The sequence below is a fragment of the Microcebus murinus genome, chromosome 7 (assembly GCF_040939455.1).
Source record: "Microcebus murinus isolate Inina chromosome 7, M.murinus_Inina_mat1.0, whole genome shotgun sequence".
Lineage (NCBI taxonomy): Eukaryota > Metazoa > Chordata > Mammalia > Primates > Cheirogaleidae > Microcebus > Microcebus murinus.
This window is the reverse complement of record NC_134110.1, coordinates 87330373-87347416: the sequence shown is the minus strand read 5'-3', so window position 1 is coordinate 87347416 and position 17044 is coordinate 87330373. Positions and strand designations below refer to the sequence as shown.

Sequence of the window (17044 nt, the reverse complement as noted above, 5' to 3'; positions counted from 1 at the left end):
CCACAATTTAAAAATGTTTTACTTGGGGGAGGGGAAAGAGTAAATAGAGACATATTTGAAAGTTTCAGCTTCAACAATAAAGAACAGAGACACAAAAATGCTGACAAGAGTAATTTTACATAAATATATGTATTCAATATTAAACAACAAAACAGCAAACAAGGAGAATTACTAAAACATATGTGAAATAGTTTGTTTTCAGAAATAAGGTTCCCATGGGAACACGCAATTTTCACTAACACGGTCAAAATGGAGGCATGTTTTATACCAAAAGTTGGGTTGAAAATATTGAATACGTTAAAAGGTCTTTGGGAAATAGTAACAGATCAAAAATCAAATCTCTTAAAAAATTTGATTATTTTAATTGTCTAAAATGATAGGAAATACTGTGTTTTCATTAAATTCTGAATCATTTTTTTAATCCCTTAAAAGTCGGATTTGCTGGGCATCATCAATGGAACAGAAAAGAGTAAGACATAAACCCAAATTTATGCAGGAATTTAGTATGCAGTAAAGGTGGACTTTCTAATAAGCAAGGAAAAGATAGATTAGCCAATAAATAATGTTGTGACAATTGAGTAGCCATCTAAAAAATAAAAATGAAAAACATGGGATTCCTCCCTTATTCTACACACCAAAATAAAATAAATTCTAAATGAATCAGAGATTTAAGTATTTTTTTTTTTTTTTTTTTTTTGAGACAGAGTCTCGCTTTGTTGCCCAGGCTAGAGTGAGTGCCGTGGCGTCAGCCTAGCTCACAGCAACCTCAAACTCCTGGCTCAAGCAATCCTGCTGCCTCAGCCTCCCAAGTAGCTGGGACTACAGGCATTCGCCACCATGCCCGGCTAATTTTTTGTATATATATTAGTTGGCCAATTAATTTCTTTCTATTTATAGTAGAGATGGGGTCTCACTCTTGCTCAGGCTGGTTTCGAACTCCTGACCTTGAGCAATCCGCCCGCCTCAGCCTCCCAGAGAGCTAGGATTACAGGCGTGAGCCACCACACCCGGCTCAGAGATTTAAGTATTAACAAAAAAAGAAGAAAACATGGAAGAATTTTCAAAATAATCCCAGTCTGTATGTTGTAGGATACAACATACAAAAGACATAAAGTAATATATCAATGAAATAAAAGAAATGATAAAATATAAGAAAATATTTGCAACAAATATAGCAATAAACCAATAATTTATTAATATATAAAAATGCCTAAGATCATTAAAAAAAAGACCAGTCACCAAAAATGGGTAAACAGTTCATACAAAGGTCATTTACATATATAAAAACCTGTTCAATTTTAGTTAAAATAAGAAAACGATAATTAAAATTACAATGAGATGCCATTATCACTTTCAATATCAGCAAATACCAAAAATTTGATGACATATTGTATTGGTGAAAAATTGGGGAAACTGGAACTTTCCATACATTGTTGATGGAAATATAAATTTACACAACTTCTTCAGAGAAGCCATTTAGAAATATATATCAAAAACATTTAGTGTATATTCTCTTTGGCCTAGTAATGCCTATTTAGAAATTTAACATACAGTCATGTCCATACTCTTAACAAATGATTTTTGTACAAAGATTTTCACTGGAAACAACAGAATGTCTGGCCCAAGAACTATTGAGTACAGTCGTGTACAGTCTAATGACATTTGGGTCAACAAATGGACTACTTATATGATGGTGGTCCCATAAAATTATAATGGTCCCATAAGTTTATAATACCATATTTTCACTCTACTTTTTCTATGTTTAGATACACGGATGCTTACTATTGTGTTACAGTTGCCTACAGTATTCAATACAGTAACATGTGGGACAAGTTTGTAGCCTAGGAATAATAGGCTGTACCATATAGCCTAGGTGTGTAAGAAGCTCTACCATCTAGGTTTGTGTAAGTATAGTCTGTGATGTACACACAAGGATGAAATCACCTAACAATGCAATTCTTAGGACGTATCTCCATTGGTAAGCAATGCGTGACTAAATTGGAATACTATATAGCTATTTTTAGGTAGTTCTATCTGTAATATGCCTAATTTTTGTAATGCAAAAAGCAAGGTGTAGAACAGCATGTATATGCTACAAATAGTAGCATATACAGACAGTATAGTGTGTGACTTTTAAAGGGATAGACAAACACACACCCTCAAAAATACCGAGGTGCATACACATAAGTTTAAATGTATGCTTGGGACATCTCTGAAATAATACACAAGAAACAGTGGTTGCCTCTGAGAACAAGAAATGGATAGCTAGGGAAATAAGAGGAAAGCTTCCTTTTTACCATAAACTCTAAGATATCTTTCGAATTTTGTACTACGATCATTACCCCCCCCCAAAAAAATGTTTAAGAAAAAGGCACTCAATATAAATTTCTAAATATCAGCACTGATTAGCTCCACATTTAAATAGTTAAATTGATATTTTTAGAAATGAAGCTGAATTCCTCTCCCTGCCTCTACCACCAAACTGAATAAGGAATGAAAAGTCAGTTTCATTAAGTCATAAAAAAGTTTAAAGAAAAAAAATGAGCAAGGCCAAATGAGTAGAATAAAACTCTTCTTTTTGTTAATTGTCTCAAATACTTCATGTTTTCAGAAAGTCTTTGGAGCAGGAGGACTCAAATAATGATAGCCCATATTTAGAAAATGTAAACTTTTTTTTTTTTGAGACAGAGTCTCATTCTGTTGCCCAGGTTAGAGTACCGTGGCGTCAACCTAGCTCACAGCAACCTCAAACTCCTGGGCTCAGGTGATCCTCCTGCCTCAGCCTCCCAAGCTGGAACTACAGGCATGCGCCACCATGCCCGGCTAATTTTTTTCTATTTTTTATAAGAGACAGGTTCTCAGCTCTTGCTCGGGCTAGTCTAGAACTCTGGAGCTCAAACCATCCAGGTACCTCCACCTCCCAGAGTGCTAGGATTACAGGCATGAGCTACCGCGCCCAGCCAGAAAATGTAAACTTTTTAAAGTATTTTCAGGTAGAATCAAGTTTTATGTAGATTTGAAACTCAGCTCTCATGCTCACCTAGGCAGCACATATACTAAAATTGGAATGATACAGAAAAGATTAGCATGGCCCCTGCGCAAAGATGACACTCAAATTTGTGAAAAATAAAAACGGAAATTAAATAAATAAATAAAATAAAACAAAACACAGACCTCAGCTTCTCCTCCTTACTAAGCCCTGAGCCCCCACCCTGATTTATAAGGATATCAAGTCCTCCGCTGGTTGCAGTGGCTCATGCCTGTAATCTTACCACTCTGAGAGGCTGAGGCAGGAGGGTCACTTGAGCTCAGGAGTTTGAGACCAGCTTGAGCAAGAGCGAGACCCATCTCGAGAAAAACTTAGCCTGGCGTGATGGCACATGCCTGTAGTCCCAGCTACTTGGGAGGCTGAGGCAGGAGGATTGCTTGAGCCCAGGAGTTTGAGGTTGCTGTGAGCTAGGCTGAGGATGCCACAGCACTCTAACCTGAGTGACAGAGCAAGACTCTGTCTCTAACAAAAAAAAAAAAAAAAGAATCCTCATTCTAATCCCAGGAATGCACAGTTATCAATAATCAGAACTTTCCATCTTGAGAGATAAGCAGTGTGGCAAGTAGCTTACAACCCTTCCAATTTGGCCATTAAGGGTATTAGTTTTGCTTTATTGTTTACAGGAAATGTTTACTGCGGAGGCCAGCCTGGCATCCATCACCGCAGTAATACAAAGCTGGTGCCCAGATCTCTGTGTTCTTTCTAAGGAAATCAAAGGAGACCCAGGCAGATCTGCTGAGAGGAGCTACTGCACAAGGCAGACGCAGCCAGGGCAGGCCCTGTGGCCCCTCCACCGCTCCCTCTGCCATGGAACGGGGTAACCAGCACAAATAGACGTGGAGTTTTGTCCTTGAGAGAGCAACAGAAAGCACTTGACGAGGTTCAGACCCAAAGATAAAAACTATCTGAGAAAATAATTTTAATTTTTCAGATTATTTTCAAAAGGAATATGCTATACTTATTGATAATGCATTGTTGCTCTTAAGTCTATTTCTATTATTAAAATAGCACAGAGGTTGGCTGGGCGCGGTGGCTCATGCCTGTAATCCTAGCACTCTGGGAGGCTGAGGTGGGCGGATTACTCGAGGTCAGGAGTTTGAAACCAGCCTGAGCAAGAGCGAGACCCTGTCTCTACTATAAATAGAAAGAAATCAATTGGCCAACTAATATATATAGAAAAAATTACCTGGGCATGGTGGCGCATGCCTGTAGTCCCAGCTACTCGGGAGGCTGAGGCAGGAGGATCGCTTGAGTCCAGGAGTTTGAGGTTGCTGTGAGCTAGGCTGACACCACAGCACTCACTCTAGCCTGGGCAACAAAGCGAGACTCTGTCTCAAAAAAAAAAAAAAAAAAATAGCGGGTGGTTCACATCTGTAATCCTAGCACTATGGGAGGCCGAGTCGGGAGGATCGCTTGAGCTCAGAAGTTCCAGACCAGCCTGAGTAAGAGCAAGACCTCATCTATACTAAAACTAGAAAGAAATTAGCTGGACAACTAAAAATATATGTAAAGAAAAATTAGCCAGGCATGCTGGTGCATGCCTGTAGTCCCAGCTACTTGGGAGGCTGAGGCAGCAGGATTGCTTGAGCCCAGGAGTTTGAGGTTGCTGTGAGCTAGGCTGACGCCATGGCACTCACTCTAGCCTGGGCAACAAAGCGACACTCTGTCTCAAAATAAATAAATAAAATAACCCACAAACAACCAATAAATAATTCCAATGAGACATGACTTTTGTGGGTGTTTTGCCACAAGATTTTTGTTCATGGAAGCAGAAATGAGTTAATGTTATCTAGCATATGGCAAATATGATTAGGAAGAATATTTTGTGAATGCAATTGTTTAAATTAAATTTCTAGTAAAATGAGCCTGCATCCTAGATCTGTAATTCATTTTTTAAATTTTTATTTCTTTAATTGAAAGTAAACTTTTTTTTTTTTTGAGACAGAGTCTCGCTTTGTTGCCCAGGCTAGAGTGAGTGCCATGGCGTCAGCCTAGCTCACAGCAACCTCAAACTCCTGGGCTCAAGCGATCCTTCTGCCTCAGCCTCCCGAGTAGCTGGGACTACAGGCATGCACCACCATGCCCAGCTAATTTTGTCTATATATATATATTAGTTGGGCAATTAATTTCTTTTTATTTATAGTAAAGACGGGGTCTCACTCTTGCTCAGGCTGGTTTCGAACTCCTGACCTAGAGCAATCCACCCACCTCGGCCTCCCAGAGTGCTAGAATTATAGTCGTGAGCCACCGCACCCTGCCAAAAGTAAATATTTCTACAAAAACATTTCCCCTTAACTAAGCTCCATCCAGTAAAAATAAAATCATAGCTCCAGACACAAAGTCTCATCATACATCATATGTTCCGTGTCTACCATTCTGTTGCTACACTTTAGAAATAAAATAAGGAACTGAGTTGAATGTATAGACACCTCAGGATAAACTTAAAATTGTTTTAACTTGTTTATTTTTAATAAACTTCTGTGAGTTGCTTAAGAGTGACTTGTTCTCAAGTTGACTGAGAAGCTAAAAAATAAAAAGAGAGAGGCTTGTTTTACTAAATCAATACTCAGCAAATGTTTGTGTAATTCATAAACAATGCACTAAATGCTGAAAGGTAGACTGGGAGGTGGGGGTGAATTTGAAGATTCCAGACCATTGGTTCCTAGCTAATAGAGGTTCTGCTCTAGTGAAATCACAAACACTACAAACAAACAAAAATTGACGTCTCCTCTATCTTTATCAGAGTAATGTAAAAATAACTTCCTCTTATTAGCAGAGCGGGCTGCGTGCCTTCCTCTTTCTGTGCGTAACTATGTCAGATTGCAGCTAAGTGGGATCCTTTTCTACCTAGCAACTGACAAATTAAAACAACAACAATAAGAAAAAGCTTTTGTCATTGGCCAGATCTCTATTTGGAAACAAGCATAAATTCACTAGTCTTACTTTAGCTACCAGAATTGCACCTCAGCAGAGAAAGAAGGAAAAGAACGCCACTTTTTTTTTTTTTGAGACAGAGTCTCACTTTGTTGCCCAGGCTACAGTAAGTGCCATGGCGTCAGCCTAGCTCACAGCAACCTCAAACTCCTGGGCTCAAGCAATCCTCCTGCCTCAGCCTCCCAAGTAGCTGGGACTACAGGCATGTGCCACCATGCCCGGCTAATTTTGTCTATATATATTAGTTGGGCAATTAATTTCTTTCTATTTATAGTAGAGACGGGGTCTTGCTCTTGCTCAGGCTGGTTTCGAACTCCTGACCTTGAGCAATCCGCCCGCCTCAGCTTCCCAGAGTGCTAGGATTACAGGTGTGAGCCACCGCACCTGGCCAAGAACGCCACTTTTTACAGCACATTATGCATCTAACCACTGTGACTCCACTGAAGAATCACAGCAGATAATAAAGAGGAAAAAAAAAGCAGGACTTCATTTAATGATACATTTCCTTCTTTAATTCCCAGAAACGCCTGCTATTATCCTAGTTCTTACAGCCCAAGGTGAAACAAGAGATAGACTGTAAAATGCAACAACGCTTTGGCTTGGTAATCTTGTTTAAAAAAATCATGTGAGCTCACCCATGAAAAGTGTGCAGAGAAATCCTCTCAAATGTTCGGTGTTGACCAGGCTCAGAATGGGAGGGCACCGGCACCAAACTTTACATGTCCAAGGGTTCTTTTTTCAAAGGCTTTCAAAGCAGTTTCACTTATCACAGATTCATCCGCCTAACAACAACACCATGTTGGACTAGTGTGATTTGCACAAGAAACTTGGCCACACCGGGTGCGGTGTCTCACGCCTATAATCCTAGCACTCTGGGAGGCCAAGGCGGGCGGATTGCTTGAGGTCAGCAGTTCGAAACCAGCCTGAGCAAGAGCGAGACCCCGTCTCTACTATAAATAGAAAGAAATTAATTGGCCAACTAATATATATAGAAAAGATTAGCCAGGCATGGTGGCGCATGCCTGTAGTCCCAGCTACTTGGGAGGCTGAGGCAGAAGGATTGCTTGAGCCCAGGAGTTTGAGGTTGCTGTGAGCTAGGCTGACGCCACTGCACTCACTCTAGCCTGGGCAACAGAGTGAGACTCTGTCTCAAAAAAAAAAACAAAAAAGAAACTTGGCCACAGAGGGAGTTAGTGACTTCTCCAAGGTCAAAGTGAGTTTTCAACCAGTCCAGGAATCAAGTCCAGGTTTCAACCAGTAAGGTCGACTCCCCTTCACATGCTGGGAAACATTCCTTCCCTCACCCATCTCTTGCCCTGTTCTATTCTCAGACTGTGTTGATGCCCACGCTGAAAATAGAATCTCCTTACTATTGCCAAAAACTTTTCTCTTCATTGCCTGACAGAGGGAAAGACATAAGAAGATGGCAATGGCACACTCAGGCTTATCTCCGTGTGTCCCCCCAATTACAGCAGCGATTTAGCAATAACACAAGTCACCCAGGTTAATCGGAATTTCAGATAGACAAAACTTGTTTAGTGTAAGTGTGGCCTATGCAATGTTTGGAATACGCATACCCTAAACATTTGTTATTTATCTCAAATACAAATTTAACTGGGTGTCCTATGGGTACCTGGCAACCCCACCCCCACCCTTCCCTAAGTCCACCCTGGTGCCCACACACAGGAGTACAACAAGGACAAAACACTCTCCCAGGACACAAGGAGCAACACACCATGTCTTTCCTTCCAAACCCTGGGAATGTTGCTCTCAACTCAATTGTGCAAAATGGTTCTCCAATCCCTACTTCAGAGAATTAGGCCCCTAGGTAATTTATAAGCTTTTTCGTGTTGATTGCTACGATATTCATGGGATATTTTTCCCAGTTGCATAAGTACTATAAGTGTATTTTCCAAAGATGGCTACAACATCTCCCATCCCATTTTTCTATAATGTCACAAAGAAGTGGTTATGTCCCTTTCCCCTTGAATATGGATGGGCATAAGACTTAGGGAAGTTCTTGTGACTTACAGAAGTTCGACTTCTATTGAGCTGCCATGATAGTCACTGGCTGAGGCCACCATGCTAGTGGGAAGCCAGGTCACATGCAAAGGCCACACGTAGGTGCAGATCCAGTCTTCGGTTGCTGTAGCCCAGGTGTCAGATATGAGCAAATCAGCCTTCAGGTGATTTCAAGACCGCAGCTACTGAGTCATTTCCCAGCTGAGATTTGACAAAGGATGAGACAAGCCATCCTGCTCTAACCCTCCAAATTCTTGACCCCAGAACTTGTCAACATAGTAAAATGGGCTGGGGGCGGTGGCTCACGCCTGTAATCCTAGCACTCTGGGAGGCCCAGGCGGGCGGATCGCTGAAAAAAAACATAGTAAAATGATTGTTGTTTTATACCACTAAGTTTGCAACGGTTTATTATGCAGCAGTAATAACCAGAACGTAATACTTACTCATTGCAGAAAAATTTTATTAAAAAAGAATCACTTGTAATTCTAAATGCAAAGGTAATTGCTTTTAATTTTTTTTTTTTTTTTTGAGAGAGAGTCTCACTCTGTTGCCCAGGCTAGAGTGCCATGGCGTCAGCCTAGCTCACAGCAACCTCAAACTCCTGGGCTCAAGCGATCCTCCTGCCTCAGCCTCCCGAGTAGCTGGGACTACAGGCATCCACCTTCATGCCCAGCAAATTTTTTCTATATATATATATATTAGTTGGCCAATTAATTTCTTTCTATTTATAGTTGAGACGGGGTCTCACTCTTGCTCAGGCTGGTTTTGAACTCCTGCCCACCTCGGCCTCCCAGAGTTCATTTTTAAAATTTTGATGTATGTGTTTCTAATATTTTTCTATGGCAATATGTACACATTTTTCTATTGAAGCAAATATGGTATCATAACACAGATATCATTTTATGATCTGACTTTGGGGCTCGACAGCATTATTGGAAAAATCTTTCTGTGTCATTAAAAAATAGTGTGTTTGGCCGGGCGAGGTGGCTCACACCTGTAATCCTAGCTCTCTGGGAGGCCGAGGCGGGCGGATTGCTCGAGGTCGGGAGTTGGAAACCAGCCTGAGCAAGAGCGAGACCCCGTCTCTACTATAAATAGAAAGAAATTAATTGGCCAACTAATATATATAGAAAAAAATTAGCCGGGCATGGTGGCGCATGCCTGCAGTCCCAGCTACTTGGGAGGCTGAGGCAGCAGGATTGCTTGAGCCCAGGAGTTTGAGGTTGCTGTGAGCTAGGCTGACACCAAGGCACTCACCCTAGCCTAGGCAACAAAGCGAGACTCTGTCTCAAAAAAAAAAAAAAAATAGTGTGTTTGACAATAATGCAGTAACTGTAATAGCTATTACTGAACGTTTAAGTTGTTTCTAATTTTTTATTATTATAAATATAGCTGAAACCACTATCCTTATGTATGGAACATCTTTGCATTCATCTTAAGATAAACTCCTAGAAGTGGAATTATTGGTTAAAAGTCTTACATATTTTGGAAGGCTTTCAATACATACAAACTTTCCTCCAGAAACAGCTCTGCTTTTCATTAATGGGTTAAATCATTTCATGCTGCCAACAACAGTGTACCCTGCAAGAGATATTCTTATTATTTAGAATTTGGCCAATTTTATGAGCAAAAGTGATAAATCATCATTATAACATCAGGATGAGAAATGCTTATATGTTTATTGGCCATTTATATTTCTTTCTTGGTATGAATTGCCTCACCATATCCTTTGTCCATTTTTCTATTGGAATAGTTGTCATCCCTTAGTGATTTATAAAAGCTCTTTGAATATTAATGATATGAATCCTCTGTCATATATATAGAAAAAATTTTAGAGTTGGTCATTTGTCTTCTATTGGATATGCATATCAAATATATTAAGAGATAAAATAGTATCTCTGAAATTGAATATTGTTCTATTCCTGGCTATCCCCTGAAATGCCAGTTTATTACCCCTGAAGGCATATTTATTGATGTTTATCAAGTATAGGGAAAGAAACGAAGCACAAGAAATGGAGACAAGCAAAGAAAGCACATACATTGAAACCTAGAGGAGCACCCCCCGTGGAAACAAAAAGGAAAGCAGTTAAGAGCATAGACCTTAATAATAACTGTTATGATTATATGCGTTGTCTCATGCCTCAGCCTGAGCTCTCAAACACTAAACATTATGGCCTCCCCTGAACAACTAGCCCAACTTCTCCAAACCTCATTTTCGAAGCTTGCTCTTTGGAGGATTAAATGACTTCATATACATATGGTGCTTAGCACAGTGCCTAGCATACAATAAATGCACCCTCAGTAAAAGGTGTGTCATCCCCCTCATCATCTTCATCATCGCTGCATGGCCTCTATCACACCTCGTCGGGAGCTGCAGCAGCATATAAATACACCCTTCTACACTAGTGGACCTGGTTTCCTAATCGTACCTCAACATGAATTTTTTTTTTTTTTTTGAGACAGAGTCTCGCTTTGTTGCCCAGGCTAGAGTGAGTGCCATGGTGTCAGCCTAGCTCACAGCAACCTCAAACCCCTGGGCTCAAGCAATCCAATCCTGTCTCAGCCTCCCCAGCAGCTGGGACTACAGGCATGTGCCACCATGCCCGGCTAATTTTTTCTGTATATATATTAATTGGCCAATTAATTTCTTTCTATTTATAGTAGAGACGGAGTCTCGCTCTTGCTTAGGCTGGTTTCGAACTCCTGACCTTGAGCAATCCGCCCGCCTCGGCCTCCCAGAGTGCTAGGATTACAGGCGTGAGCCACCGCGCCTGGCAGTCAACATGAAATTTTAATACTGCAGATATCTGTTTATGTACTGTGGCCCTTCAGAGACCACAACAATAGCTATCGAAATTGTAATATCTATTGGAATACCTATGATTTTTTTTTACCCTTTTCTCCCAAGAATCACCACCACCCTCCCTGAGAGCATGTGGTCCATATTAACCTCTTTCTAGGTAAGCCTCTGATGAGTACGTCTTCCATGCCTTTAGGAGCCACCTTAAGGTGATTCCTCTGCACGATATTGCCTGTGCAAACCACAAGCAGATACAGGACAGTCCACTTAAAATCCAGCCAGGGCCAGGTGCGGTGACTCATGCCTGTAATCCTAGACTTTGGGAGGCCAAGGTGGAAGGATCACCTTGAGGCCAGGAGTTCGAGACCAGCCTGTGCAACACAGCAAGACCCCCATCTCTACAAAAAAAAAAAAAAATTAATTAAAAAATAAATTTTAAAGCATCACAAAAAACAAACATACAAATTAAAGCCAACATGTTGATCATCTATTTTTTTTCTCCATTTTTTCATCTATTTTTTTAAAAAGAAAAGAATTATCACTAATTATTTTTTAAAAGATGAGCCTGGACAAATCATCTTGTCCGGACTAAATCAACATGACCTTCCATGTTTTCCTCACCATTGTATGATATAATTGCATATAGCTGTATATATAATTATATCATATATGATATAAAATCATATGATATATGATATAAAATCATATGATATATATATATTTCAATCTAATGATGAAAACTGGTAAAGAAGTGATGCTATACAATATCTTGGAGTTTTTTGTTTTTTGGGGTTTTTTTTTAATTTTTTTTTATTTTTTTTTTTATTATTTTTTTTTTTTGGGGGGGAAGGGAGGGGAGGGGAGTGGAAGGGAAGGGAAGGGAAGGGAAGGGAAAGGAAGGGAAGGGAAGGGAAAGGGGAAGGGGAGGGGGAGGGCCTTTGGGGTTTTTTTTGAGACAGAGTCTCACTCTGTTGCCCAGGCTAGAGTGCCATGGCGTCAGCCTAGCTCACAGCAACCTCAAACTCCTGGGCTTAAGCAATCCTACTGCCTCAGCCTCCCAAGTAGCTGGGACTACAGGCATGCACCATCATGCCCGGCTAATTTTTTGTATATATTTTTTAGTTGTCCTGCTAATTTTCTTTCTATTTTTAGTAGAGAGATGGGGGTCTCTCTCTCGCTCAGGCTGGTCTCGAACTCCTAAGCTCAAATAATCCACCTGCCTCAGCCTCCTAGAGTGCTAGGACTACAGGGGTGAGCCACTGGGCCTGGCCATCTTGGAGTTATTAAATCATTGTCCAGTGAGTCTTCTGCATTCACTGCAAGACCATGAATTTTTTTCAAGCTTCTACATTTTGACTTAAATAATCTAATTTTCTGCTCAAGGTCAGAAAGATTCTGTGTTCCTTACCTGGGGTGGCGTGGGTCTTTGCTGAGTATTAAGAAATAAAAATGATCATTTCACAACTAGGACAGAGGATAATCCCACTGCCGAAAATAGTGTCTTCAACCAGCTTGGAAAATTTACTATGGAAGAAAATGTACTCAGGCAAATGTCCAGTGACTTACCACTTTGCCAGAATAGTCCTCCTGGTGTGTGTTTTGGACCACATTCTTTTTAGATACAAAACACAGCCCCACCTCACCCTCAAATTATTGCTAGCGAATTATGCTTTGGTGGCATGACTTCAGTCTGCAATGAGGCAATATGAAAAGAAATAACCACACGATATTCGTATTTATCATTAAGAATGCTGTTGAGAATATTGGTCACTAGGTAAAGAAAAAACAAAAACAAAAAAAACGATGTCCTCTACAAGCCAGTAGAAATTTATCTTTAGTTTCAGCCCCAGGGATAGTTGTGCTTCTCCTAAGCAGCCAGTTTATTTTTAGATGCAAATCACGAAGCGGATTCTTGGCATTTGCAGATTTGATCTCTGCGTTTTCAAGCGTTCAAAAAGAGACGTGCCGGTTGTTTTAACTCCCAGCCACTGTAAAGCCCGGGTGTGGGATGCAACTCCTGCTACTCAGTGAACCCGACGCCCCCTGTCACTCGTTAGTGCGGCTGTGCCGCCTGCTGGCGTGTGCCGAGTGACCTTCACTGCTCTTTGCGACACTGTCCCGTCCCGTCATACCTTCCTCCTCGGGCTGGCTGCTAGAAAGCGCAGACAGAGCCTCGCTGAACGGGACGACATGCATTCGGGACCCCCACCCCATCCTGTCTCACCCCCCGTGATTCCATCTTGATGCAGACAAGCGGAGGGTTCCCAGGGGTCGGGGTGTCCCTGCACGCCGAGCAGGGACCTGGGAGCCTGCTCTGCAACGGGACGGGACGCAGCGCCTCCCCGCGGCGCGGGGCCCCCCGCGGGACCAGACTCCGTGGGAAAAGCTCCGTCTTGGGGGAGGACAGGAAAGCACGGAAATAAAGAGGACGTGAAATAAGCATCTTTCTCCCACACCGAGGGGAAGGGGTCATCTCTCCCTTGCTGCAAAGGAGCCGGGAAGTGCCAATTCCGGAGGTGGAATTGAGACTGACTTCTGGGCGCTTCCAGCAGAGGGCGCTCTGGTACAGGAAGAAAGAACAGCGGCGCCGTCCACTCCTGAGGAAAAATCTGGAATCGCCTTAAGTTGGTTGCCAACCCAGCTCCAGACTTTGTATTAAAATGGGCGTCGGGTAACATTCTGGGTGGAAAGAAGCTCGAAGGAATTGAAAGGCGCGTTTTCACAAAACGGGGAGGTGGACTGGAACTGCCCAGAAAGATGATCCTTGGAGGTTTATCAGCCCTTCCCAATGAGCCGGCCCTTAGAACTTCAGTCACCAAAAGTAGGCAAAATATTTCCAGCAATGAAGACCTATTTCATTAATAATTTTCTCCGACACGTCCCACCATAGCATCTTTCTGTACTTCAGACATTCACTTAATAAGCTCGTTTTAAGTGGCTTTTATAGGCAAGCAGGATGCCAGAGGAGGGGGAGACTTGAAACATGTAAATCCAGTCCCTGCCCACAGTAACTAAGTAATCTGAAAGTGGAGATGAGACACATACACAAATTACCATACTCTGCAAGCCAGAATATGGCCAACACCATCAGAAAGGCACAAATAAGTTAAAGCAGAAAAGGAAAGTTCACGTGGAGCCGAGAATACCGAAGACACCATTTGTGGTTAGAAGCTCACCACAGCTCGAGCCCAGCCAGTGAGTGCTCTAGGGCAGTCTGCAGGGACCACAGATGTCCTATTATTGTAGGCATCAGATGCCCTCTGAGGTGAAAACTGATAAAAAATCATTACAGTTAGCTCTGTAGAATTTCCAGACTTGATGCTAGGACCTTGTATATCTTTAATCCACATGACCACCCTACAAGCTAAACATTATTAGTCTCTGTTTGCAAATGAGAAGCCGAGGGCAGTGGTCATGCATTAAATGCCATCCTAGTCAGAATCTGAACCTAAGTCTGTCAAAGTCAGGAGCCTGTGTTGTTCTCGTTGCTCCATTCTGTCTCTCTCACATGTAATACTTCCTAGTGATTGTATTTTACTGAAGCCACTGTTTGCAAGGGGAAATCAAAGCCAAACAAGCAAAGCCTTGGTAAACAGTGTTCTTTTGTGGGGAGCAGGGAGGGATTTTTGTTAAGATGGTCCTGATGTCGCATCCCAGGGGCACATGGGCTTCCCTGTCACTCCTAGCTCTCCTAGGCTACACATTTTCCCTCCGCAAAACCACTAGTTATCAGCCTCTTTTGAATATCAGTAATAGTAATTTACAGATGGCCTTAAATGAACGTTTGGCACCTTTATGTTGAACACTGTGTTTTACAAGAGAATGCTGAACATCTCTTTTCCACAAATCCTGTAGGTGGCACCCATGCACTGGTTTGGGCTAAAGGAAACCATTGCCCTCTCAGGAGTCGTAATAGGTATATTATATGCATCAAATATTAATATAATGACTCCTTTTATTCTAAGTGCTCCCTGTGCCTTCACCTAAAATTCTCCCTTTTAACAAGGCTTATGTTCACCTGGATAGTACACAACCCATGCTGTTGAAGATGTGCTGGCTTCCAGATACCCCTCGAAGGCCAATCGGCTGTATGACCCCCAGCAGGTGCCTAACCTCTTACAGTCCCTGTTTTCTTATCTAGAAAGTGAGGAGGTGGTCTAGATAGTCTCTAACACCCCTTCTAACTCATACATTTTATTTTTTTCTCCCCCAAAAGGAATCCTGAATGGTCCCTTAGAAAAAGGAAGGAATTTATAAAATCAGAGTTAAAAGGGACTATGAGGGTAACCCAGCTCAAAAAGCCCTTCCATTCTTGGAAATCTTCTGCCATATATCTCCCAAAAGGTTGTTGTTCTCCGGGAGTCATTAGTCCATTAAACCACACACCAGCCCATATGATTGCTAGAAAGTTCTTCTTAATTCTGAGTTTCCAAGCCTTCGTCCTAATCCCTCACCCCTGTTCCACCGGCCACTTCATATATTCATATGCTCACACTCATATATTCATACACATATACTCAAACATTCATGCACATACAGACATGCCCAATCTGTCTTTATTCTCTTCAACCTTGCTTCCTAGAAATGAGTGAAACGCTCTAGTTGAAGTCTAACTATAAAGTCTACTCCTTTGTTCCAAATACTTTCATTATTTCACTTTTTTTTTTTTTTTTTTTTTTTTTTTTGAGACAGAGTCTCACTTTCTTGCCCAGGCTAGAGTGAGTGCCGTGGCATCAGCCTAGCTCACAGCAACCTCAAACTCCTGGGCTCAAGTGATCCTCCTGCCTCAGCCTCCCGAGTAGCTGGGACTGCAGGCATGCACCACCATGCCCAGCTAATTTTTTCTATATATATTAGTTGGTCAATTAATTTCTTTCTATTTTTATAGTACAGATGGGGCCTCCCTCTTTCTCCAGCTGGTTTTGAACTCCTGACCTTGAGCAATCTGCCCGCCTCAGCCTCCCAGAGTGCTAGGATTACTGGTGTGAGCCACTGTGCCTGGCCTTCACTTTTTTTTCTTTTTTGAGACAGAGTATCACTCTGCCACCCCAGCTAGAGTGCAGTGGCATCATCATAGCTCTCTGCAACTTTAAATTCCAGGGCTCATGTGATCCTCCTGCCTCAACCTTCTGAGTAGCTGGGACTACAGGTGCACACCACCAGACTCAGCTAATTTTTCTATTTTTGTAAGGACAGGGTCTCACTCTTGCTCAAGGCTGGTCTCAAACTTCTGATCTCAAGTGGTCCTCCTACCTTGGCCTCTCAGAGTAGTAGGATTACAGGCATGAGCCATTGCACCTGGCCAATTTCAGTTTTGTTTTGTTTTGTTTTGTTTTGTTTTTGAGACAGAGTCTCACTCTCTTGCCCGGGCTACAGTGCCTGGCATCAGCCTAGCTCACAGCAACCTCAAACTCCTGGGCTCAAGCAATCCTACTGCCTCAGCCTCCCGGGTAGCTGGGACTACAGGCATGCGCCACCATGCCCAGCTAATTTTTTCTATATATTTTTAGTTGGCCAATTAATTTATTTCTATTCTTTTTTTAGTGGAGATGGGGTCTCGCTCTTGCTCAGGCTGGTTTTGAACTCCTGACCTTGAGCTATCCGCCTGCCTCAGCCTCCCAGAATGCTAGGATTACAGGCATGAGCCACTGCACCTGGCCTTGATTTCATTTTTTTTTTTTTTTTGAGACAGAGTCTCACTTTGTTGCCCAGGCTAGAGTGAGTGCCGTGGCGTCAGCTTGCTTTAGTAGCACATATACTAAAATTGGAATGATACTGAGATTACCGAGGCCCCTTTAAATTAAAGATAAAAAAATAAAAATATAAATATAATTAATTTTATCTGCTACTTTTTACTTTTTAAATGAAACTACTAGAAAATGTAAAATTCATGAGTAGCTTGTATTATTTTATTAATATTTTATTAATATTTCTCTCAGACCATACTGCTCCAAATTATTCAAAGCAGCTGCCAATCTGTGAGTCTTTCCAGTGCAAATTTGTCCTTTTGGGTTTTTGGATTTCATTGTAGAACCTTACATTAATCTCTTTACATTTCTATTTCTTGGACCTGACTTATCATTATAGCCAGGCAGTATGACCTTTTAAAATTCTGAAGCCATATATTTTAATCCCCTTCACCCTCATGGTAGTCTCCGATTTGATGAGTAGACTTTACTTACATTCATCCAAGTCTCTGACTAAAATATTGACAAAGTCAAGGCTGAAGACATTATTGG

General features: G+C 41.6%; 1 non-coding gene across 1 annotated transcript; it reads left to right on the top strand.

Annotated features, from left to right (window-relative positions):
• The first annotated feature begins 3032 nt into the window (after nt 1-3032).
• LOC142872020 (U6 spliceosomal RNA) lies at nt 3033-3139 on the top strand. Its single transcript, XR_012920268.1, has one exon. It is a non-coding gene; the product is annotated as a U6 spliceosomal RNA (small nuclear RNA).
• The last annotated feature ends 13905 nt before the right edge of the window (nt 3140-17044 follow it).